This window comes from Lynx canadensis, chromosome A2 (genome assembly GCF_007474595.2).
Source record: "Lynx canadensis isolate LIC74 chromosome A2, mLynCan4.pri.v2, whole genome shotgun sequence".
In the NCBI taxonomy this organism is placed as follows: domain Eukaryota; kingdom Metazoa; phylum Chordata; class Mammalia; order Carnivora; family Felidae; genus Lynx; species Lynx canadensis.
In genome coordinates, this window is record NC_044304.2 from 124,675,246 (window position 1) to 124,699,131 (window position 23,886).

Below are 23,886 nucleotides of genomic sequence, written 5' to 3' on the forward strand. Positions count from 1 at the left end.
AAAAAATGTAATGTATGCCTCCATTTGCATATATGCAGAGAGAGAGAAAGAGATGGTAACTGACAGTTTTTTCTAAGCAGTTAAATTTTAGGTTTAATTGGCATTTTCCTACATCTTAAAATTCATTATAATCATAAATTACTGAAAGTAAGCATATTTAAAAAGAAGAGGATTTAAATCTATATGCTCTGATGTTATACAGAACCCATAGTACATTGTTAAGTAAACAAGATTTGGTCTTTAATGCTATTTGTCACTAAAGGAAACAAAGATCCTTGGCGAGTGCCTAACTCCATGTCTTGGGCTTGAAAAAAAAAAATCAAGTTGGGAGTAGAACATCTTGTTTTGGCCAGAACACAAATATGCTATGAGAAAATGCCCTAGTGTTGCTTATAGGGCACATATTTGCCGAGGTGTGGCAGGTTCATCATCAAAAAGCCTGAATGAAAGCAGATTCCATTTAATAAGATGTATTAAAAGATAGCTGTAAAATAAAAATAGTGCTTATAACAGTATATGCTTATTTGTGTTCATTGTAATGTATATGGGATAGTTGATACAGGTGGGTAAGTTATTTAGATGAAGTATATATTGAATTTTTCTCGGTGTAGGCAGGAACAGGTACATTTTGGGAATTATGAGCAAACAAGTTATTTCTGGGAGAAGAAAGGATTTTACTAAAGATAGGAAGGATGGGAACCCAGAGCTCAGGTGGAAAGAGAGTTCCAAAGAATGCATCAAGTTGATGGACCCAAAGGGAAAGTAGATTGCACAGACTAGGTTCTCATCTCTTGAATCACAAAACCATGGATAAGGCTTTTAATTATAATAATATTCGAATAAAGTTATACCCAGATTTTCAAAAATGCTAATGGACTATATCAAAATTGTGAATAAATTTCAGAAGACAATGGGTTTTGCCATGTAGGCCAGGGTGCAATAAAGTGAAACATTCCTCTTTTTTTTTGGAGGAAGGTGTGATTTGTTTTGTTTAAAGGTATGACCTTGAAAAGTTCCATTTACAAGGGAGCATTGATCATAAAAAAAAAAGAAGGGGGGGGGTCTTATGAACACCCTTCTGGTTTGAAAGATCCTAGACACGACCAGATCTCATGTTATGACCAAGAATCAGTTAGTTATTTAATACTCCAGAACTCATCATCCTACCAGATTTGTGGAGATGGTGTTTTCTTTTGAGTCTGGCAGAATCACTATAACCTTGGGGAGGTATAATATAAATATAGAAAGAAGTGAAAAAGTGAATCACAATCATAGTATCATTGCTTTTGTATTAGGGTAAATAAACCTATAAAAATAAACTTCTAAATATTTTGAAGTCCAAGGTGATTGAATCAATTAAAAAGTTGACAAATTAGACCGATTCCATTGAAATGTTTTGGATCACTTTGTTACTTACACTTTAAATCAATGTTTAAATATTTAAGATAATTTGTGACATGTGTAAATATTTATATATTGTGATGTTTAAAGGTCTAGAAACATGGTATTAAGTAGATTTATAGAATATAATAAGCTAAAGGTTAAAGAAGCACAAATAGAAAAATTCTTCCTGTCCAGGTTCTGAGTATTCATAAATCACAAGCTGGCTTTCAACAATGGATACAATGAACTACTAACACGGGGCCGTCTCTCTGTGGCGATAAGTCCGTCTGTATCCTGATTGTGGTGATGGTTACTAGGATCTCCACCTGGGATAAAATTTCATAGCACTATAAATTCCCTCAAAGTAAATAATGTAAGAAGAGAGCCTGTAAAAACTCGTGGCATCCAAATAAGGTCTGTACCTAATAGCATTAGATCAATGCCAAAGTCCTGGTTTTGACATGGCCTATGGTGATGTAAGATATTATCATTGGAAGAAGCTGAGCGAAGGGTACGTGAAAATTCTTTGTACTGTTTTTGATACTTCTTATGACTCTTAAACTATTTGAAAATAAAATTGTTATAAAGAACATACATAGATATTAGTTATTGCATAAAGAACAGGTGCAGACAGGTGAGTCAGCTGAGCGTATTGTCAGCTGACCACTGTCCCTGAGCCTCATTTGGCCACTCTGTGAACTCAGGTATTGGCATGACATCAGGTAGATCTTTCTGAGTCTGCTAGGCCAGCTTGTGATTTTTTATTGTTATTAATAGTCTTGTAGGATTTAAGGCAACAGGAAGCAGTTATTAGCGTAAATACTACAGAAACCATCATATAGAGTAATTCTTCCCTCTGGATGGTGACTCCTTGAAAATTAATCTTTGGGCATCCCCCTAGATCACTTTCCCCACACAAGAACTTTTTGGCTATTAAAGTTGCACTCTCCCATTTAAAACCAGCCAACTGTTTCTCCTGACACTTGGAAAAGAAACGAGTCTCCTTACAGTGTCTGAAGGACTTATAAAATCTGTCTACTATTGACATTTCTAATCTCATCTTGTACATTCTTCCTCTTCCTCAGAACGCCTTAGCTATATTGGCCACTTGGCTGTTCTAGAACATACCTAGCACACTCCTGCTTGCTGGACTTAGATCTGCTGTTCCCTTTGCCATGCATTCACATTCTGTCTGAAAAGACTGAACTCGTCACTCTACATGGACTGTACTTCAGACCACTGTACTTTGCTTTTCTTTGCAGCACTTGTGACTAACTGAAGTTATTTTCTATATCTATTTATTGTTTTCTGCCTGTCTTGATTTTCTTGCTTAATATGTAATTCTGTTCTTGATAAATATTTTTTGAATAAATGAATGAATGAATGAATGAATAAAAGCTCCTATTAGTGGTGCTTATTCTGGGAAGTATGAGTAGAAGTGATAAGACTTACATTCTGCTTCTTATACATTAGGGCAATTTGACATTTTTTTTTTCAATTTGACATATATCAAGTATAAGCTAATTTTGCAACTAAGTTTAAAAAACAAAAACGCATACACATGTTTATGCTTGGAATAGATTACTATAGAGGTCTTTTCAGCTTTAGCATTCTATGATCTTAGATTTTCCAAATTATTCTGTTAAGATACAAAACAGGGTGCATAGCGTAGCTTAGCTCTAAATGATAAGGTATCAAGACAGACCCGGGGCGCCTGGGTGTTGCAGTCGGTTAAGCGTCCGACTTCAGCCAGGTCACGATCTCGCGGTCTGTGAGTTCGAGCCCCGCGTCGGGCTCTGGGCTGATGGCTCAGAGCCTGGAGCCTGTTTCCGATTCTGTGTCTCCCTCTCTCTCTGCCCCTCCCCCGTTCATGCTCTGTCTCTCTCTGTCCCAAAAATAAAAAATAAATGTTGAAAAAAAAAGACAGACTGAATGGATTCCCGTTTTCATTTGAGAATTAATGTAAATGCACCAATCAGTGCCAACATCTAACCCTTACAACATACTTGTACAGGTATCCCTTAATACACAAACTAATATGCGCACCTGTGTTCCCCTTCTTAATTTCACAAACAGCGGGTCAAGAATATCAGTTCTTTCTGGACACCAGTCATGTGTAAGAGAAAACAGAGGTGATACGACTTTGTGTATTGAGGGAGTGTGATGACTGTCTGTGGATTGATTCTTCCCTTCTTCCTCTGGTCTCTGCGTACGAGGATGCAAAATACTTGTTCCTATATCTCGGCCCTCACTTTGAGAGTAATTGCCGTTAAGTTTAGATTATTTGACTTATCTACCTTGAGTTCAGAGTGATCTTTAAACTTTTGGTATGCCCTTTCCTTTTCCACAAAGTATTTTGACATCCTGCAAAGATACAGAAGATATACCAAGACAAGCTAAGAGCAGAAGACAAAGAAAAGGGCCAGAGGGACACGAATATAAATGGAACCAGAAATGAGGGTTAAACAAAACTATGTCTCATGGAGACCTACACTCTTGTAAATGGAGTGCAAACACTGGCTGTAACCTTTCTCAGATCCAGTATAGAAGGGGAACACTGCTTGGATGACACCTTTTGCAGTATTTCTAACATAAAATAAATCAAATCCATTGTTTGTCGATCTAAGCAACCCCCACAGCGAAGCAGAAAGGCATTTCTGAAAGTTTCTGTAAAGAAGATGTTATTCTTCGTCTCCTTCTTGCGGTGATGTTTACTCTCATTTCTTTTACTATAGGACAATGGCAGAACTCCAAGATGAAATTAGGTTAAGACAGATCTATGGTGATGGGAGTGATGGTTGGGTGTGAAGCGGGAGCGGAGGTTGTGAATGACACTTTCATATAAACACATGGACCTTTAACACAACTGCACACATTTTCTTTCTTCAGTCATTCTAGGATGGGAACTGGCAGGCGTACTTCTCATTTTCTTTTCTGTACCAAATTAGAATGTGCCCCTAGGACTAAAGGAAATAGATCTGGGGAGCCTGGTAGTTAAAAGCCAGTAAGAATCATTATTTCTGCCTCACTGGTCAGGCATATTTTGGGCAAATGAGTCAGCGCAGTGTGAGAGGGATGTTTGGGCTAGACTTTATCAGCAGTTACATACATTTTCCAGAGTTACTAAAAGCTGTCCAGGCTGGTTATTTAGAGCTCTGGGGAAGAGCAGGGCAGAGGAGGTGAGGGAACAGAGTGTATTTTGTGATTGGGACATCTCAGATTGGGCAAGCTCTCTGTTCTAGTTCTCTCTGAAATGCTCTCTTTATGGGGTTTATACTATCACTGTATAAATTGCTCAAATTGGCCAGAACCCCTGGGTTCTCAAGTCTGGAACATCTGACAAAGATTCCAGCCTGTCAAACCATTCTTCCATATCATATCGGTTTCTCGGGGCATTTGCCAGATGGGGGTAAGCTATCCCGGTGATTCGTTTTGATTCCTCAGACATTAACTAAGAATATATTATGTGCTTGATATGTATGTATGTGGTGCTTAAAGAGATGGGGAAGGCCAAAATGGGTTTGCCATCCTCAGGAAGTTCATAATATAATGGCAAAGACAGGCATGAGAACAACAGTCGGAGTACAGAGTAGAAGGTCATCCGAGCGGAACAAAGTGCAGGGGTTCTGGAGCCTAAAAGAGAGGAGAGTGGGTTTTTTAGAAAAGGCTCTGGTGCGTCTTTTTTTTTTTTTTTTTTTTTTGAGGGATCTAGCATTTTGAGGACACACAATTTAGCAGACATTCAAATTCGCTGAGCAGATGAATTCAGAGGGGAGGTGGAGATCTCAGATGGAAGAGATGTTCGAGGAAGAAACTGCATGGAGGCCTGAAATGCATGGTAACAGGGTTGGCTGAATTGGGGCAGAGAACAGCCTGGAACGTTGTTGAAACCCAGAAGAACGTGTTAATCTTTGAAGAAACAGTCACCTGTGGTTCAATGCTCTTAAAAAAGTAGTTTTGAAGCACATATACACCCTTGGAAATAAAAGCAGACAAATTCTGTTGGAAGGTTGAGGTTCGCTAATGTAATATAATTTAATATTATAATGTGATAGGGTATGACATGATATGATATAAAGTCAGGATTTTCTAAGGAAGGTTGTTATAATTACTAGATCTCCCTTTTCATCGCCACCTACCTTTGCAGGCACACAGTCCTGTGGGGGGGGGGGTCTAAGGATAATATGTTATATCATATTGTGTTGGTACACTAAAATGGGGGTAAATTGAGAGTTTAATGAAAAGACCCTGTATACAATTGTGAGTGGGGTTAGAGAAGCCCCATTAACATTTGGGAGCCATGACTATTCTTAGAAGTAACTAGGCAAGGGAATGGAAAGGTCGTCAAAACCCAGAAGGAGTTGTGACGGTGAAGGGAGGGGTCACCAACAGGAGCTGTCACCTTCTGTGGAGGAATGTACTCACTGCCAACCTGTGACCCGGGAAGGAGCAGAGAGCATAAACCCCCCAGCCCTGTCTCCTCCCAATTCCCTGCTGGTGTCTCCTCCCGTGAGAAGTCTCTTCCCAATCAGAAGCCAGAGGACATGGAGGCCTATGAGGTAGCACTCAGAGCTCAATATGTTGCAGAGCAGGCTGAGAAAGATGGAGTAGGAACAGAGCCAGAGAAGTCTACATGGGGAAGGCCAAAGCTCGTCTTCCTCACAGAACCTTGGGAGGTCCCATTTTATTCACCTCATGACACCTTTGATTATCATGGCATCACACGGGTGAATTTATGGGCTGTTCTGTAGAGTTTAAAGGGTCAAACTCCCCACATTGCAATACGCTAGGCTTTCCATCATGCAGAATTATCCGCAACTCGGGCTAACTCATTCTCCATCCTAGGTACTCATGTCCCATAAGCGGCTAGGGCTGTCATCATTTTCTCAAGTGTTGATGACATGTGTAGGCACAATATCACTAGCTGGTGATAGTACCGGATGACATGGGGGCTCCCAAGACAGGTGGCTCTTGTGAACGTGCTGCACATCTATTTGTCTCCTTCATCCAAAACCAACTGTTACCCAGCCAAACGCCTAAATCTCATACATCTCATCAAGCTGCAAGGGGGTAAAGAATTATCTATCTTGAATTATAAGGCAGGCTGTAAATAAACCTCCAAGTAAGATATTCAGATGTGTGTTCCCAAGGTCAGTACAATATGCCAGATGTGGGGAACGGCATTTTATATTCAACAATGTTTTTTTTCTAGGAGAACAAAAGGAGTGGAGGAGGGCTGTCAAGCCTTTGAGAAAGTGTTGCTCATTTCAGAAACCTCTAGCTAGGATACAAAGAGAGAGAGTCACACAGTTAAAGATATATTCTCACCCTCAGAGAAGTTCACTCTAGTTTGATTTACGTATGAATGTATTAAGGGTAAATCCTCAACCTCAAGCTCTCTTATATAAGAAATATTACCATAAAAATAAATGAAATCTCACTTGGCAACTTCTAAAATTCTAGACTAAGAGGACGTAAAATATCAACTCTATTGCCGTGCATTCTCCTCAACTCCAAGAGAACACGTGCTGGACATTAGTCCCCCTCAGCTACCGTGGCAGCCCTCTCCCCATCTGCTGCCAGGGATGGAATCCCAGCCTCCGGTTTTGGGGAAAATCACTGTTTCCATTCTCTTCCATGCACTGGGAATCTTTCAAAGGCACTCCGTCTCTCCCTTCCTCCATAGCATAACTTCAGTGCATTTAGCTTTTATTTTTTTTTAAATGTTCGTTTATTTACTTATTTAGAGAGAGGAAGAGCATGCAGAGAAAGAGGAAGAGAGAGAGAATCCCAAGCAGTTTCCACGCTAAAGCGTGGAACCCGATGTGGGGCTCCATCTCTTGACCAGGAGATCATGACCTGAGCTGCAGTCAAGAGTCAAATGTTTGAGCTACTCAGGCACCCATAGCTTTTCTTCAATAGTAGGAAGAAAGGTTGCCCTCCAGAAACTGAGACTTTGAGTTCTGCTAAGTGGACCCGAGATAAGTGAAAGTAACGGCAATATAGTAAACAAGATAAAATACCTCTCATCCTTTCCAGATCTTTCAAGACAGAAAGAATCATTCCAAGTTAATATGTACCATTCCTGAAAGCTAGGGAAGTGAGTCCTGAGGGAGGGGATCTGGCCACACCCATCCCATCCCCGGTGGCAGCCACAGTCCAGCATTGCTGTGTCATGTGTGGTGGGGCAAGAGAAGACAAAGTACTAATTAGCACACTAGGCTCTGCTGCAGTAACAGAAACTCTCAAGTCTCATGACATAGTAAAGCCTTCTCTTATGCATGGCACTCACCTTGGAGGCTTGTGCAGTTATTTATGGTAACGTGGGGATTCAGGCTCCTTCAGCCTATCCAGAGTTGCAGTAAAAGAAAAAGAAGGAGAAAAGAGGACCACGCAAAGGGGCCTCATGACCTCATCTGCAAGTCACATACGTTGCTTCCTCCGGCGTTCCGCTGTTGAGACCCAGTCACGTGGGCATATTTTAACTGCAAAAGAGACTGGGAAATATGCTTCTTTTACATGCCTGGAAAAAAAGGAGAATGGGGCTGGTGACATCTAGCCCGTCTCTGGCTCAGGTATTCTTGTGTGGTGTTCGGTGTAGAGCAGGATCATTGGGTAGCATGCCCTTGGTAACACCAAGTGCTGAACGGAACAATTCAGGATTTTTCCTTTGTCTGTAAAAATCAATACCTAAAATTCTTTCAGATTTCTCTTCTCTTCAGCAACATGAAGAATTGCTCTAAAGTTACAGAAGTTATCTTAAAAATAGAAAAAGCTGATCAGGTATACACCGCACATTATTTATTGAAATAAACAAAGCAGTATTTTTAAAGCTATGACCAACGCCTCCTTCCTGGCTCTATTTTGATATTTTTGTGCAGAACACCTGTCGGCGTAGGAGTGCAGAGAGGTAGGAGAGATGCTGGGGAGGGCTCTAGGGGGTGGTGGAAATTCAAACACGGACTCTGGGTCCTTTCCAAGGGGTCTGGACATTAGAGGGTGAGGAGAAGGCTTATTTCAGGTAGGATGGTAACCTGACTCCTCCTGTCTGGAATATGGTCACCCATAGAAGTAGGCCCCACGTTGGTGAGTAAATGGTGAATCACGTGATCAAGACGAATGTTTGCCAGAAATTTATTTGTGCTTTAAATCAAGATGTCAGGTACGCTGCTATTTATAACAATTCAACTTAATCCACAGGAAAATTCCTGTTGTGTAAACCTCTTCCTTGAGCTATTTCCAGAATTAAATGTGACCAAATGGAACCACCTCCTTTCAAGGAAGCGTTTCGACAGTCGCTGCCTGGCATGGACTCCTAACAAACTTCTCCCTTCATCAGTGGATGTTTCAGCCACTTTCGGGCAGCCTTTAAGAATTTCTTACCCGACTGTAAACCCTGGACAACAGGGCTCTTCCAACAGCGACTTGATGGCAAAGGACAGCCCACTGAGCCTGTGCCTTGACAAGAGGGAGCAGATTCCTGAATGTGACCGAGACAAAGTCCTTGGTGACCAGCTCATTTCTTCTGCTTATCAGACTGAGCTTGAAATGAACTTCCGATGAGAAGCCGTTCTGTGCCATCTCCCTCCTCCCTCCCATTCCTGGGAGGGCACTTTATTCAGGGACCGTGCTTTATTGCTGTTGGTTCTTTCTTTTTCTGTTAACTCTTTAATGACTGCCCAAGAGCAGAGCCCCCCTTCCACATGTTGTATGCACCGTGGTGTCTGGTGGAGCTCCTTGCCCTCTACAGGAGAGAGAGAACTATTTGTTATAAGTACGAGAGCATGACCCAGGCTTCCCCAGTAATGCTCTGTGGGACTCCACTGAGTAAATCAATTAATGTTTTTGGCCCTTGGCTTCCTTATCTAAAAGTTGAAGAGGTTGGATGTCCTTTAGGTACCTTCCAGCTCTCAAGTCCATGAACACATGGGGTCACGTGGGGAGACCCGGTGCGATACCTAGTCTCTGAGTCAGGAAGATGTGTGTTTGAATCCCAACTCTGTTGCTGGCTGGCCAGGTGATCAGGGCAAGTCTTTTAGCTTCCCTAAAGAAAACATTTTCAATTTCATGACTTCCTGGTGAGGAGCAGAAGACATTGAGGCAAAGGATCCAGCTCCTAGCAGACATTAACCAAACACAGGTTTACTACACGAGACCAGACGTAATTCTAGGCTAATACTAGAGGTCTCCAAGACAGAAGTTCTAAATGCAAATCACGATGTTGGTAAAGCACCTCTGGTTTCAGGCACCTACTGTGGCCAGGTCTGGGGCTGATGCTGGGGATAAAAGACACAAGCATGTACTAAGAAACCACACAATGAAGCATATGGATGTGATCAACCATAATGAAGATGCAATAGATTGCTTTTTATTGGGGCTACCTTCTTCAGAAAGCCAACAACATAAGGCAAACAAGAAAATGGTCCTGAAAAGTAGGAACCATTTTATAGAGAGGGAAGGCAGAAAAATACACTTTTAAGTATTTTAACAAGACTTGGTAAGGTTGATCCTGGCCTCGACCTTCACGAACCCTGTGAAACTGCATGTGCTGGTGTCTGTGTCTGTGCCTGTGTGTGACCGTGTGTGCATATATGTGTGTGTGACAGTGTGTGCGTGATTCTGTGTGTGAGTGGTTGTGTCTGTATGTGTGTGGGTGGGGGGGGGTGCACGTACACACGTGTTCACACACTTACCCCTTCCAGAAAGCACTCCTGGGCTCCGCAGGCCTATTCACACACTCAGATGGCAATAGAATCAGCATCTGCTGTCTTTTCACACCAAGAGCAGTCTAGCACATTGATGTGAAAAGAAAACACATCCCTCAGTCAGCTCTGGGTAAAGGACAGAGATCGATAACTATATTTCTCAAGTTGGTAACACTCGGCATCTTCTAGGCAATGCTGCTGAAAGTTTTGCTCCCTCCTAAACACATGGGGTCGGCTGGCATAAAGAAGTAGATTTTCCCAGCAAGGTGCTCCCGAAAGGCAGCTGCCTGCTGGAAAAAGGCATGTGAGGCACTGAGTTAATTTAGCCGTTGTGGGTACCCTACTTGGCCCCTCATTGGGTCTAGCCCTAGAATATAAAGGTGGGCTGGAGGCAGCTGATGAAGATGATGTGCGGTGTCTTTGCAAATCATGATTCTCCCCGTGCTCTATCTCCACAGGGTGTCAAGACCCACATTAACCTCATGCTTTGGGGACTTTGCATGAACGGACAATATTTCCATGCATTCATTTGTTTTATTGGTTTTGTCTTCACTGTGTGATTGCCCTTTTTCTTAGTGCAAGCCGTTTGCTCTGTGCTCCATTGGCACAGTTAAGGGACGTGGCAGAGCAGAAAGCAGGAGTCACTGGCCAGAGTACCTGGCTTTTTCTTTCTTGCTTTTTTTAAGTTCATTTATTTTGAGAGAGACAGAGACAGGGTGAGTCATGGAGGGGCAGAGAGAGAGAGAGAGAGAGAGTCGGATGCTTAACCAACTGAGCCACCCAGGTGCCCCACTGGCTTTTACTTCACAAGCACTTATGAAGAGTCTAGGGCTTTGTGGAAAAATAAAGAGGTCAAGGGTATTTAGTGGCAAAGGCAGAGTGATCTGCAGAAGTAGAAGGCAGAGAGGGGCTCACGCGTGCCCTCCCACAGTCCACAAAGACCTGGCTGTGGGAAGAGAAAGGTGGAGTACAGGCATCCTGGAACAGTGGCGATCAGCCTGGCTTCCCAAAATATCCTGACAAGGGGCCAAGACCCCAGAAAGGAACACTATGTGCAGTGTCCTGGCAGATAAAGCCACAAGTGGTGCTATGAAAGGGTCCACCCAGGGGCGCCTGGGTGGCTCAGTCAGTTGAGTGTCTGACTGTTTGTTTTGGCTCAAGTCATGATCTCGTGGTTGTGAGATCGAGCCTGCTTGGGGCTCAGAGCTGACAGTGTGGAGCCTGCTTGGGATTCTCTCTTTCTCTCTCTCTCTCTCTCTGCCCCTCCCCGACTTGTGTTCTGCCTCCCTCCCACTCTCAAAATAAATACATAAACATAAAATTTTTTTAAATTTTTAAATAAACAAAAGGAAGAAATGGTCCAAACAGATGGGGATAATTGGCGTCTCCAGTGTAACTCAAGTGTGCCTAGCACCAAGACCTTGTTACTCAGGTCAAGAGTAACAAGAGGCCTGGTATGAGGGAAGTGCTAGAATAAAATTGGGCTGGCTTCTATAAAATAAGGAGAAGCAGTATTTTTTTTTTTTTTTGGACACCTGAGTTTATGAGCTGTCATTCCTACTACATATGGAAGACCAATAACATTTTCCAGATTAGCAATTGATTTTTATTGTCTGTTTTGATTCTGCTTCCAGACACTCCAAGGTCCCCTCTACACACCTGAAGAGGAAGCCGTACAAGAGATCCAAGAGTCATGCTGGGACTGTGTAGGTATGTGAGTTTCACTCTGGTGATGATGACTCTTTCTTTCCTTCCATGAGGTGTTTACTTCTGTTACTTAGGACTGTACATCCTAAGGGCATGATAAATCTCCAGCTGACGATTTCTGTTGCTTTCTCCTTTGGCTTAATACCTTTGTTTGTACAATATCTGGGTAGCGCAGGTATGTTGGTGTGGGGTACAGTTCCCAAGGACTGCTGTCTCTAGAAAACAGGGCTTGGAATCAACTCTTTGTGTTCTTTCCTTCCTTCCTTCCTTCCTTCCTTCCTTCCTTCCTTTCTTCCTTCCCCCATTCCTCCCTCCCCCTTTCCTTCTTGCTTTTGTTTTTTCCTCTTTTCACATTCATTGAGTTCCTAAAATAGATCATGTTCTAGGTTCACTGCTGGAAATACAATGATGGGCAAGTTTGGCGTAATTTGTGCCCTCTGGACTCTATATTTTAATGTAGATACAGCTAAGTGAACAGGCAACTACAGTCCTATACCATGAATGTTCATATATAGCACCCAGTGCTAAGAATCTTATCATAGCACAGCAAACTTCTTCATGAAAAGGGGGGGGGGAACCAGGAAAAGCTCCCTAAAGGAAATAATTACTAGAAAATGCTATCCAAGTGTACGGAAGTCGAGGTAGGAGAGCAGAGTTAGGAGAGAGGGAATGGTGAGCTAGGAAGAGAAAGGGAAGGCATGGAGTGTTAAGGGTATGTCTTTTTAAGTTTGTTTATTTATTTATGTTTGTTTATTTATTTATAAATGTTTGTTTGTTTGTTTGTTTAGAGAGAGAACATGAGCAGAGTGAGGGGCAGAGAGAGAAGGAGAGAAAGAGAATCTCAAGCAGGCTCCATGCTGTCAGCGCAGAGCCTGACATGGGGCTCAAATTCACAAACCATGAGATCATGATCTGAGCCGAAATCGGATGCTCAACTGAATGAGCTGCCTTTTTAGGTATAGTTAATAAATCGATAGTGTTTACTGTAGCCAACCCTATGGAGTAGATAGCATTATCTACATTTTACAGATAGGGAAATTGAGGCTCCACGACACTAAGAAGTTTGCCCAAGGAGTTCAGTGTGGCTGCTCCTGCATTAAAGGGATTTTCTATGTCATGACTCCACAGGCATTGTCAGGTTAGGAAAGCCAGAGTCCCCAAGAGCAGGAATCTCAGCACAGGGTTCGATAGATTGACTACCAAGATGGCACCTAGGTGGAGAACCAGGGCACTCTGGTTCGAGTGTCACTGAGTGCTGCTTTGTCCTCAGGTGCTGGGCCCAGCCGCAGTCAATTCTCTGCTTTGTTTTCCCCCAAGCATGTCTCATTACCTTGAAACTTATTTTTGTCAACTGTTTGCTGAGTAAGGCCTTTTCACTTAGAGAGTTTAAACAGGAAACTGTTGTCAAGGTTCTACCCAAATTACCTTACACTGTGAGGGGGGAAAAAAAAATCTAAAGAGCAATTCTTAAGTTGCAGATTCATTATGATCCCCTCATGAATTAATTGAATAAAGCATAGTTTGAAGATCAATAACCAAGTTGAAAATAATTTGTTTCAAATTTGGTAATTTTGGTACCCCAGAAGTTACCTACTTCATTTGAGTGCTTTTGTCTCGTGGCCATGCCCCCACCCCCACTCCTTTATTTCGTTGATGTTCTCTTGCTTTACAATTTCTCTTACTTATTTGGCTTACTTGACAACATTTGGTGAGACAAGGACATATCTAAGAATAGCTAATATTTGGGTAGCTTTTGAATTTTATGATCACATGCCTCTCTTGGAATGTTATAATTAAGAAACTTGTAAGTAGCAAAGTCTGCAAGGAGCCAAGTCATGCCATGTGCTTCCTACTCCCCTCAACTATTCATGTGGGAGAATTTGGTTTGTAATGACAACCAAGGGCTATCCTGAAGTGTCAGGAGGCAACTGAGAATTATAGACCACAGATGCCCTTTGATGTGATGTGATGTGATTCCTTCATCCATTCATCCAGCATTACTGAGTGCCAGGTCTATGCCAGTCCCAAGTGTACTTAATCTGCCATCAGCCGACAAACAGGTCCACAGACACACAAGCTCTAAAATAGATGTATGTGTGAAGGGCTGTCTGCGAGTGTCGGCAATGCTTTTTTAGAGAAAGGAAACAGTGCTGGCCCTTGAACATGAAGAAAGAGCAGCAGAAAATTCTAGGCGAAGGGAACGTGCAACGTTAGAGGTATGGTCAGGAGGTAACAGGTTATGGGATACTCAGAAATTGTGGTAGCCAGCTTCCAATGATCCTCATCTCCTTGGGGAGATGATTCATGCCCTTGTGTAGTCCCCTCCCACACCAGAGCGAGGCTGGCCTATATGGCTAGTAGACTACTATAGATGTAATGGCATGTGACTGACAAGTCTAGTTGTAAAAGACATTGTGTCTTCCACCTCGGTCTTTTGGATTGCTCATTCTGGGAGAAGTCAGTCTCCATATTGTAAGAACTCTGTGGAGAGGGCCATGAGGGAAGGAGGTAAGGTTTCTCGCTAACAGCCAGCACCAACTTGTCAGCCATGAGGGTGGACCACCCTGGAGGAAGTAGATCGTCCAGCCTTCATCAAGGCTTCAGGTGACTGCAGTCCTAGCTGACCTCTGACTGCAACTTTAAAAGGGACTCTGAGCCAGAATTCCCAAGCCAAGCTGCTCCTGAGTTCCTGACAAATAGAAACCGTAAGATAATAAATAATTACTGTTGTTTGAAGCCACTGAGTTTTGGGGTGATGTGCTGCACAAAAACAGGCAACACCAAACACTTCAGTGCATTTCAGTCCCACCAGTTGCTCACACGTGTCCCCATTGATTGACCCGATATGCTAGTGCCGATGACGGTTCATAAGTCATGAACCCTTGGGCCACCCATGGGGTGATTCTGCTTGTGTGTTCAGTGCCAGAAAAAAGTCACTTCAGATATGGATTAGCATCCCTTCTTTGTTCCAACCTTTATAGAAAATGCAAACTATTTCAGAATATTTCACCTCTTCTTTCCCTTCATTTGTGATTTGGATTAGCAATGGTACCCAGAGGCTGAGCAAAAAGCAGCAAAAGAGGAAGAAACAATGGCTGTGACTAATCTATAGGCTGGAAAATCCACTCTGAATCACTAAGAAGGAAGAATTAAGGAATCTGTGTGGGGTATGGTAGTTCAACCCTAGCACTTTTCCTTCTTGTGTGTTCCTGTGCCATGTCCCCAGACATTCCTGCCTGGTGCCTCAGAGAGTCCGTTTACCAGGCAGTGGTTGTTCCCGAGACAGGCCTGCTTGCTGCTGTTCTTGTATAGTTGTACCTCGCTAGTGGTCTGAGACCATTGCTCCTTTACTCTGACTCTTTCTAGCCCTTCCAGGATGTGCCCACTCCCACCAGGGCATGCCCAGACTCAGGCCCACTTATCCCTAAAGATAGTCCTAATCAGAACAGAAATCCTGTTAGAGCTTCCAGCCCACAAGTTCATGAAGTCTGTCAACTCTGAGATCTGTTTGCATGGGCAGGCTCTGGGCATACCTGAAGCCACTAATATGTATCATCCCCAATTTCTCTTCTCTCCTTGCCCTATGCCAGTCTATGTCTCAGGATGTGGCTTGTGCCTCAGTTTCTTTAACAAGCACTCTTGATCTCTACTTAGACTAGCACCGTGTCCCACAATTTAGAGAGAAGTATGCAAGGTCCCCATGTTGCTGTGGCTCTCCATAACCCCTTCCTCTCCTTGAGGACTAGTTGCCGCAGCCCATCACCTCTTTCACAAACTGCTTGCCTTGTAAGTAGGAGGAATACCTGGAACCACAATCTGGCTATCTGCCTGACTCTTTTCTGTGCCTTATACCACCACTGCACAGGATTGCTTCTCACAAATAGGAATTTCCTGGGTCATATTTGAGCTCAGCAAAATTTTCAGACACTGGACAAGTCCCAGTCCTGTCAGGTTTCCTGGCTGGCCCACAAATACACATATTTCTTCTCTTTGTTGCAAGTTGCCCAGAGAAACCCTTAGATGTCCCAGCATGCCCTGCACTGGCACTCCATGAGTGATGACAACATCTTGACTTCCTGGGGTCCTTTGAAAAAGAAATTGTTGGATTGAGGATTAGTTCTTACTGCTCTTACCTTACCATCTAAGTAGGGATTTATTATCAAGAACTTTTTCGTGAAAGGTGAAGCAGGAACAGTGGTGAAACCAGATGAGGGGATGTGGGACCAGGATCCTTAGTGGCATGTACCCTAATTATCTATCTTGGGGGAGGATGCTTCCAGAACTCTAGAGTACTCTAGTTCTGTGGTGAGCCAAGTCATGGAGAGGGAATAGAGCAGATTTTACTGCCCCCATAATCTCCATTTGCACCTTTATGAAAGCCACACAAAATAAAATCCACACACAAGTAGTGTTATGGAAACGTAACTTCAATACAAATTCCCTTGTTGTCTTAGAAGGGTCAGTTTGTGGTTCTACTAAGATCCCTAAGCCTCCCCTGAAGAATCCACTGCTCCACACTTTTTCATCTCCTTCAAGAAAATGAGTCTTCCAGGTTCACTGTGCCTGGAATTCAGGACTTCTCCTGAGAAATTCTTCACTTGCCAAGACCCAGGTCAAAATCATCTCCTTAAACAACCGGTACCAATCTTAGTTTTCACCTCTTCTTTGGGGCTTCCACAGACCCTTCTTCATATCTCTGTGATGGTGCCTTTTATATTTTATGTTAATTTATTTTGCTACAGAATTATTCTTATAAGCTTGCTGAATCATGGAGGGTGAGCTTCACACCTCATCCGATTTTGAAACCCTAGCATTCACAAGTACATATTAGGTGCTCAGTTTTTAAAATGGTAATTGACCCTGGACGTTAACTTCAAGCCAGCACTCTCGTGCCTTTTGAAAGGCGGTATGACTTTGTCTTGTGTGCACATGCCACCTCTTACCTCTGTCACTTGACTCATTTAGTACCTGAACCTGGAATGTCTCACACCCCCTTTGCCTGGCTGATGCCTGCTCATTCTTAAGACTTGGCTTAGGTACTACCCGTCAAATTTGGGAAGTCTTCCTTGACCCATTTGGGTTGTTTTTGACAATCCCTCTTAGGAATTGACGTAGAAAATTCCCTCTTAGGAACTGACGTAGAAAATTCCCTGTGAGCATACTTCTAATGCTACTGCCCGTTGTCCTAGATTATCTGTATGTGATCGCTCCTTCGTGAGACTATGAGTCTCTGCGTAGCAACTCCCCACACACAGTTCAGTAACAAGAAAATGTTTATAGAAGAAGTCAATGAATGCATGGACAATTTTTGCTGACTACCAATCTTGACCCTTACTAAAATCTAGGAAAACCTGTCTACTGGGAAGATTAGTATCTAGTGGCCATTTTGTAAACCTCTGATCCTTAAGACCTCCAGATTAGAAACCACAAGAGAAGCTGAAGGGGGGGAGGGTATTCCTCACTCCTGCTTTCCAGCTCCTGCATTCACAGTCCTAGGCTTGAATTTAGAATGAGATGGCAGGAATGAATTGTGTCACACACTGCCTGCCGTCAGTTGAATTCAATTATAATTTATGATTGCTCAGGTCGTCAGAGGCCATCATCATAACCAAATGCCATGGCCTTATTATGGCCCCTGCACTCATTCATCTTGCACAAATGGGACATTCACATACTGAGCAACTGTTGAGAAGGCCATTCCAAGCTGTGCAGATTAATGCTGATTTCTGATTAGTCCCAGATTATGTCTCTGGGCTGACATTGTAACTGGCATTCTTCATTTAAGGAAAAAATGACAGCACAAGCTGTTATAGGGTTTGCATGACTTTCTTTAACTTTCTCAGTGTTTCAACATTCTTTTCACTTTCCTCTAAGACTAGGACAATTTTTGCCTTTTTTGCCACATTGGTTTTTCTTCTTTTAAAAGATCTGGTTATAGTTGGGTATCAATCTCTGTTGTCCTCTAAATTTTATTGTCATTTAAAAATGGGAATATTGGGGCACTTGATAGTCGGTAGAGCATGCAAGTCTTGATCACAGAATCATTAGTTCAAGCCCCACGTTGGGCGTACAACTTACTTTTTAAAAAAGGAGATCTTAAACAAACAAACAAACAAACAAATAAAACGGGGTTATTGCTGTTCTTTTTTTCCTTTTAAAAATGTACAATAGCAAAATTGAGATTGTTTAACCACTTTATGACATATAAAAAGCCATACATATTTACTGCAGAAAATTTGATGGGTTTTAGGTAAGTATACATCTTGGAAGCTATCACCACTATCAAGGTTGTACTCATACTCATTGCCTCCCCAAGTTTCCTCCTCCCACAAAAATGAAATTTACGGACTATATAATAACATACATAGATATTATATTTATCTAAAATACCAGTTCTGTATTCACAGAGGGATAATTCATTTAATTAAGAAATAAGGTCTCTTGAGTGTTGTTTGTTCTCTGTAAATGTTAACAGATGAATTGGAATTTACATTTTGCAAGTCGATGTTTCTTACTAAGAAGCTTGCCATCTAAAAAGCATTTCCTGTTCTGTTTCCAGTTAAAGTGTTGCAGTCTGGGGCTCTTCCCGTGATAAGCACTTTCCAATCACAGTGAACATGTTCCAGGTGGCCTTGTTTGGTTGTAAGGGACGGAGGGTAATCTCAGAATAACTCAGATAAAGAAAGCTTTATTTTACTTGGCAGGAAGCTCAGCATCATTGCACCTCATGAGAATAGGGCTGGAAACTCACTCAACTGCACGGCACCTGCTTCTCCCTGCACATCTGCTAAATGCTTCTCTCTCTACCAACTGGCATCTTCTTCCTCTGCTCTTCTTTCTTGTGTGTTACATACCGTATTTTGAATTGCTGTGCCCCCAACTCAACATCATGAAGTTTCCATTTACCATCTAGCCCTATGTCTCAGGTTCAAATTGTCTATATCTAAATTCCTGAGAATGGAATCTGACTCACCCAGCCCATCTTTCTGAGCCAGACCTCATAAGTGATTGGCCACTGGCCAGCTTGTACGTACCTCTCTGGGTAAGAGGTTGAGCCTTGCTCCAATCAGCTGTGACAGTAGTGGGGGGTCTACAATATGAACATGACTTGGTTAGGCAGAGAAATTGAAAATGGAAAAGTGCATCACAAGGAGGTAAGGTAGAGGTATAAATTTATCCGGAGATTTGCTTAGGCATGAAAACAATGTTTCTTTGTGCCTGTATCGTCTATCTGCATGGGATATCAGGACAAGTGTAGTCATCACTCACTTCCTCATGACCTGCAAAGACTTAAGATCCTCCTACCAAGAGGTTTCAAGAGACTCGTGCAGAAAAAAAAACAGAACCGGAACCAATGTTGACTTCTGCCAATACAAAAACTTGCTTGAAAGTGACAGAATCTCATTTCAAACCAGCTTAAGCCAGAAGGTTTGCTGCCCACACAACCCAATTACAGAAAGAAAGGGATTACAGCCTGACCTCAGAAACCCATGGAACAGGGCTCCGATGCTCTCTGTCTGCCAGGAATCTCAGTCTCCACCTCTGGCCTCTGCATCCCTCCATATGGGTTTCATTGTTTTCAAACCAAACGATCCTACCTAGAGCGTTTGCTCAGGGCTCTACCACATCCTTGAAGATTTTGCCATCAGAGGTGAAAGAAGATTTTAAAAATCCTGGAGAAGGATGCTGATTGATGCAGCTTAGTCATAGTTCTTCAGAGAGACAGAACAAGCAGGATGCATATACGTGTGTGTGTGTGGTGTGTGCATGTATCTCCAGAGTTTTATTTTAAGGAATTGGCTCACCCAACTGTGGGTACTGACGAGTCTAAGATTTGTAGGGCAGGCTGGCAGACTGGAAATTAAGCAAGAGTTAATATTGCAGTCTTGGGAGAGGATTTCTTCTTTGGAAAACCCCGGGTTTTGCTCTAAAGGCTGATTTGACTGATTCAATGAGGCCCACCTACATTATAATCTCCTTTACTTAAAGTCAGCTGATTTTAGATATCCATCATGTCTACAAAATACCTTTATAGCTACATATAGATTTAACATACAATTTAATAACTGAGTACCATAGGCAGTCAAGTTGACACATAAAACTAATCATCACACGTGATCATCCCTTGGTCCAAGTAATGGTGCAACAGAGGAATTGGGGACTGTGATTGGAATAGTTTGGGTCATTTTCCTACCCATATGGTGCACATAAGTGGGGACTCAGTTAATAGAAATGGATTTAGTATATATATGAACACCTATAAACCCATTACCCACCTCAGGGGTTTATCCATGAGTACGCCCTTTTCTTGTATTCTGGCCCTTAGTGAGTGATGTCCACTCACACTGGTGAGGGCCATCTTCTGTACTCAGCATACCAACTCAAATGTTAACCTCTTCTGGAAACACTATTATAGACACACCCCAAAGTAATGTTTTACCAGCTATCTGAGCATCCCTTAGCCCAGTCAAGTTGACACAAAACATTAACCACCACAGCAGTGATAAGTCTCAGAAGAAATTAAAAAGGAAGACTATGATGGAGAATGGCTTGTGGGGGTTGAGCAACTTAGACTGAGTGGGAGACTGCTTCCCTGGGGCATGTTTGAGTCATGATGGGAAAAACAAAAAAAGAGTTTCCCAAGTAAAGATATGGAGAATCTATGGACAACCGCCTAGCCTATCTCCATTTCCATGTGAATATATATGTATATAAGCGGATCACTCATTGTTCTGCCTCCTTGTATCTTTTTCTTACATGTTGTCTGGACTCGCAGTTTTTTAGGAACATTAGATCTAGCTCCCATACTGATGGCATTTGCTGGGTTCATTTTTTTTAAAGTTCATACTCCTAAAGGAGATAACCCGATTGGCCCAGCTCCTGCCTCCTCAATATGCTGACCACCCAATGAGTTCACTGCTCTTGGTCATATGCACCACTTTAGTCTGCTCAAGCAATGGAAGATGTGGAGAAGATCCATGTTCAGAACGGACTGTGTATTCAGCAGGATGGTACAGGTGAGCTGTTTTAGCTGAAGAGTGTTCTTGGGTGCAAGCACCATAATTGAAATATCTGAAGTAAGCACCTACTATGTGTCTGCTACCATATTAGAGATGAATAAGACATGAAGTCATAAGTTCACATCTAGTGGGAGACTCTACATGGCATTGCTTTCAACACGAATATGTCTTGACCTCCCTAGTTGCCCCAGTGTCTTCTTTATACATTATTATCCTGTTCCCTCTTCCCTTTACTGCTTCTATGTCTGCATATCTATCTTATTCTACTGGAAATGGGATATTCCATGGTATAAGTGAATTGCCCAAAGTCAAGATCTTCTAACTTTAGCCCAAGGCTATTTAAAGGGTAGTTTACAGACGTGCCACATTGCTTGGGACATGTGAGAAACACAAATTATTAGACTCAACTGACTCAAGTTCATCAAGATATCAGACTTACTGAATTATGTTCCCTGGGGGTGGGGTCCAGGAATCTCTTTTAATATGCTCTCCAGGTGACTCAGTCACTGCCAAAGTTGGGGAATCATTGTTTTAGGCTACTCATCTTTGCCTACTCCACAATGCTGGGTATTAGTAAACTTTGGTTTGATCATTTCATTGTCCAAACTGTCTCAGAAGAACTTCTTCAAAGATTTTGAATGCTCTGTTCTGGGTTGTAAGGCATTCCATCACACCAGCCAATCAGCATCTGCATTGCCCTAAGCTGATGGTTCTCAGCTGGGGATGATTTTGTCCCACAGGGGAAAATGTCCATAACATTTTTGGTTGTCACAACTTGGGTGTGGGTGACACTACTGGCATCTAGTAAGCCAAGGCCAGAGATACTGCAAGCATCCTATACAGTGCACAGGACGGCTCCTCACAACAAAAAAATTATCCAGCCAAGAATATCAATATTGTTGGGGGTGACAAACTCTGCCCTAGAGGATCCTAAACAATTGATAACCACGATGCCTCAAGATGACATTTTGACCTGTTTTTCTCCTCCTCCTCCACTGCTCAAGGTATTAATAGCCACTTGGAAATGGCTTAGTTTGCTTGCTAGGCAGAGAAGTGTTCTGATTTTGAACTTGATTTCAGCAAAAGAAACTGCCACTTGATAGTGGGAACCACAATATATCACTCCACAGGCTTCCATCGTCTTCCTCTTCTTTTTTTTTCTCAACATTTGGAATGTGTCAATAGCACTCCTATAATAGTTCACATAGGCATGTTATACATTTAATAAATGCATGGCCTTTGAAAGTCATAATGTCCCCACCAGGACTTGTCTATGATACCATATAATTTTTCTTGAAACTGGGATCTGGCTTAGAGAATGACTTCAATTGTTTTCCAGAAACCATGTGACACAAATCACTATTTCACTTGGCTCTGATCACCAGACCATTGCTGGCCAGCCATCAATGTTTCCCAGGCTATAAACATTTTACTACGGAAAGTCTTATTTTTAAAAGCTATAACACTGAAACGGCGACCCTCGACAGGCAATGAAACTTACAACATTACTTGTTGAAGTTCTAATTTTACTGTACTTTAGCAGTAACGCAAATAATTGGATTGAGAAAATATACGTTAAATAATGCCTGTCTTAGCATGTCTTCCCAAAAAGCAGAATCTGAGGTGCAGGTTTATGATGGATGAGTAGTTTATCTGAGAATTTGATTGCAAGGGACGAGGAAGGGATGGGGGGAAGGAGGGAAATCTCACACAAGCCTCTGCCCCAGAAGTGGCCACCCCAGTGGACAGACCGGTCACTTCATAGCATGAGTCCTTGAGAAAGCCTGTAAAACGTATCACAGAATCATTGGTCTGGATAAGCAAGGGGAAAGCTTTTGTGTGCTAGCCGCTGGTCTCATCAGTCAGGGTTGTTTACAAGATGTCTGCTTCCCCAAATATCATTTGTGAGTGGTAATTGTTCTAGAGATGCTGAAGGATAGGAACCGAGAGGGGGCTGAAACAAGAAAATATTAGGCCGCACCTGTAAGGAACTTGGTGTTTTTTTTTTTAATTTTTTTTTAAGTTTATTTATTTTGAGACAGAGAGAGACAGAGCATGAACTTGAGAGGGACAGAGAAAGAGGGAGACGCAGAACGGAAACAGGCTCCAGGCTCTGAGGCGGTCAGCACAGAGCCCGACGCGGGTCTCGAACCTCACCGACCGCGAGATCATGACCTGAGCCGAAGGTCGGCCGCTTAACCGACTGAGCCACCCAGGCGCCCCAAACTCAACCTAATTTAATATACCGCCGACTTCCGCTCAGGTCATGATCTCGCGGTCCGTGAGTTCGAGCCCCGCGTCGGGCTCTGTGCTGACCGCTCAGAGCCTGGAGCCTGTTTCCGATTCTGCGTCTCCCTCTTTCTCTGTCCCTCTCCTGCTCATGCTCTGTCTCTCTCTCTCTCAAAAATAAATAAACATTAAAAATTTTAAATTAGGTTGAGTCATATTACCCATACATGTGAAATAAATATATGATGAATATATATTTGTCTGAGGCATGTCCTATACATCCATATGTATCTATGTACTTATCAATATATACCCCTGTAAGTAGGTACATGCATGGCACATACACACACATGGTACTCATATACATGTGCAAATATAATTCATAAGTATATAATTCAAATAAGTATTAAGGCACACTTAAATACTTACATAATATTTTATAACATAATAGAGACTTTCAAATATTTTTCTTACCTACAGCTTTGTGTTGCCTATGAGTATGGTCACTCTCATTAATTTGAAGAGAATTACGCATTTGACATGAAATGTATGACTGTACTTCCTTTATCTTAAGTTTACTTAATTATTTTCAGAGAGAGAGAGGGAGGGAGGGAGGGACAGTGAGGAAGAGAGAGAGAATTGCAAGCAGGCTCCGGCTCAGTGCAGAGCCCGATGCAGGGCTCAAACTCCCAAACTATGAGGTCAAGACCTGAGCCTTCAACCAAGAGTCAGACGTTTGACAGACTGAGCCTCCAGGCGCCCCTGGCTGTACTTCCTATTGGGAGTCCATGGCAAAGTGTGTCTTTCTAGGGGGTGTTATCTTCCTGTATTCTTTGGCTAAG

The 23,886-nt window shown here is 42.5% G+C and overlaps 1 long non-coding RNA gene across 1 annotated transcript in view; it reads left to right on the plus strand.

Annotated features, from left to right (window-relative positions):
• LOC115509061 overlaps positions 1–23,886 on the plus strand; it is a 45,091-nt gene that overhangs the window by 16,113 nt on the left and 5,092 nt on the right. Inside the window, exon 2 of the long non-coding RNA XR_004343304.1 lies at positions 11,723–11,798. This is a non-coding gene — a long non-coding RNA (uncharacterized LOC115509061). The remainder of the gene's footprint in view (positions 1–11,722; positions 11,799–23,886) is intronic.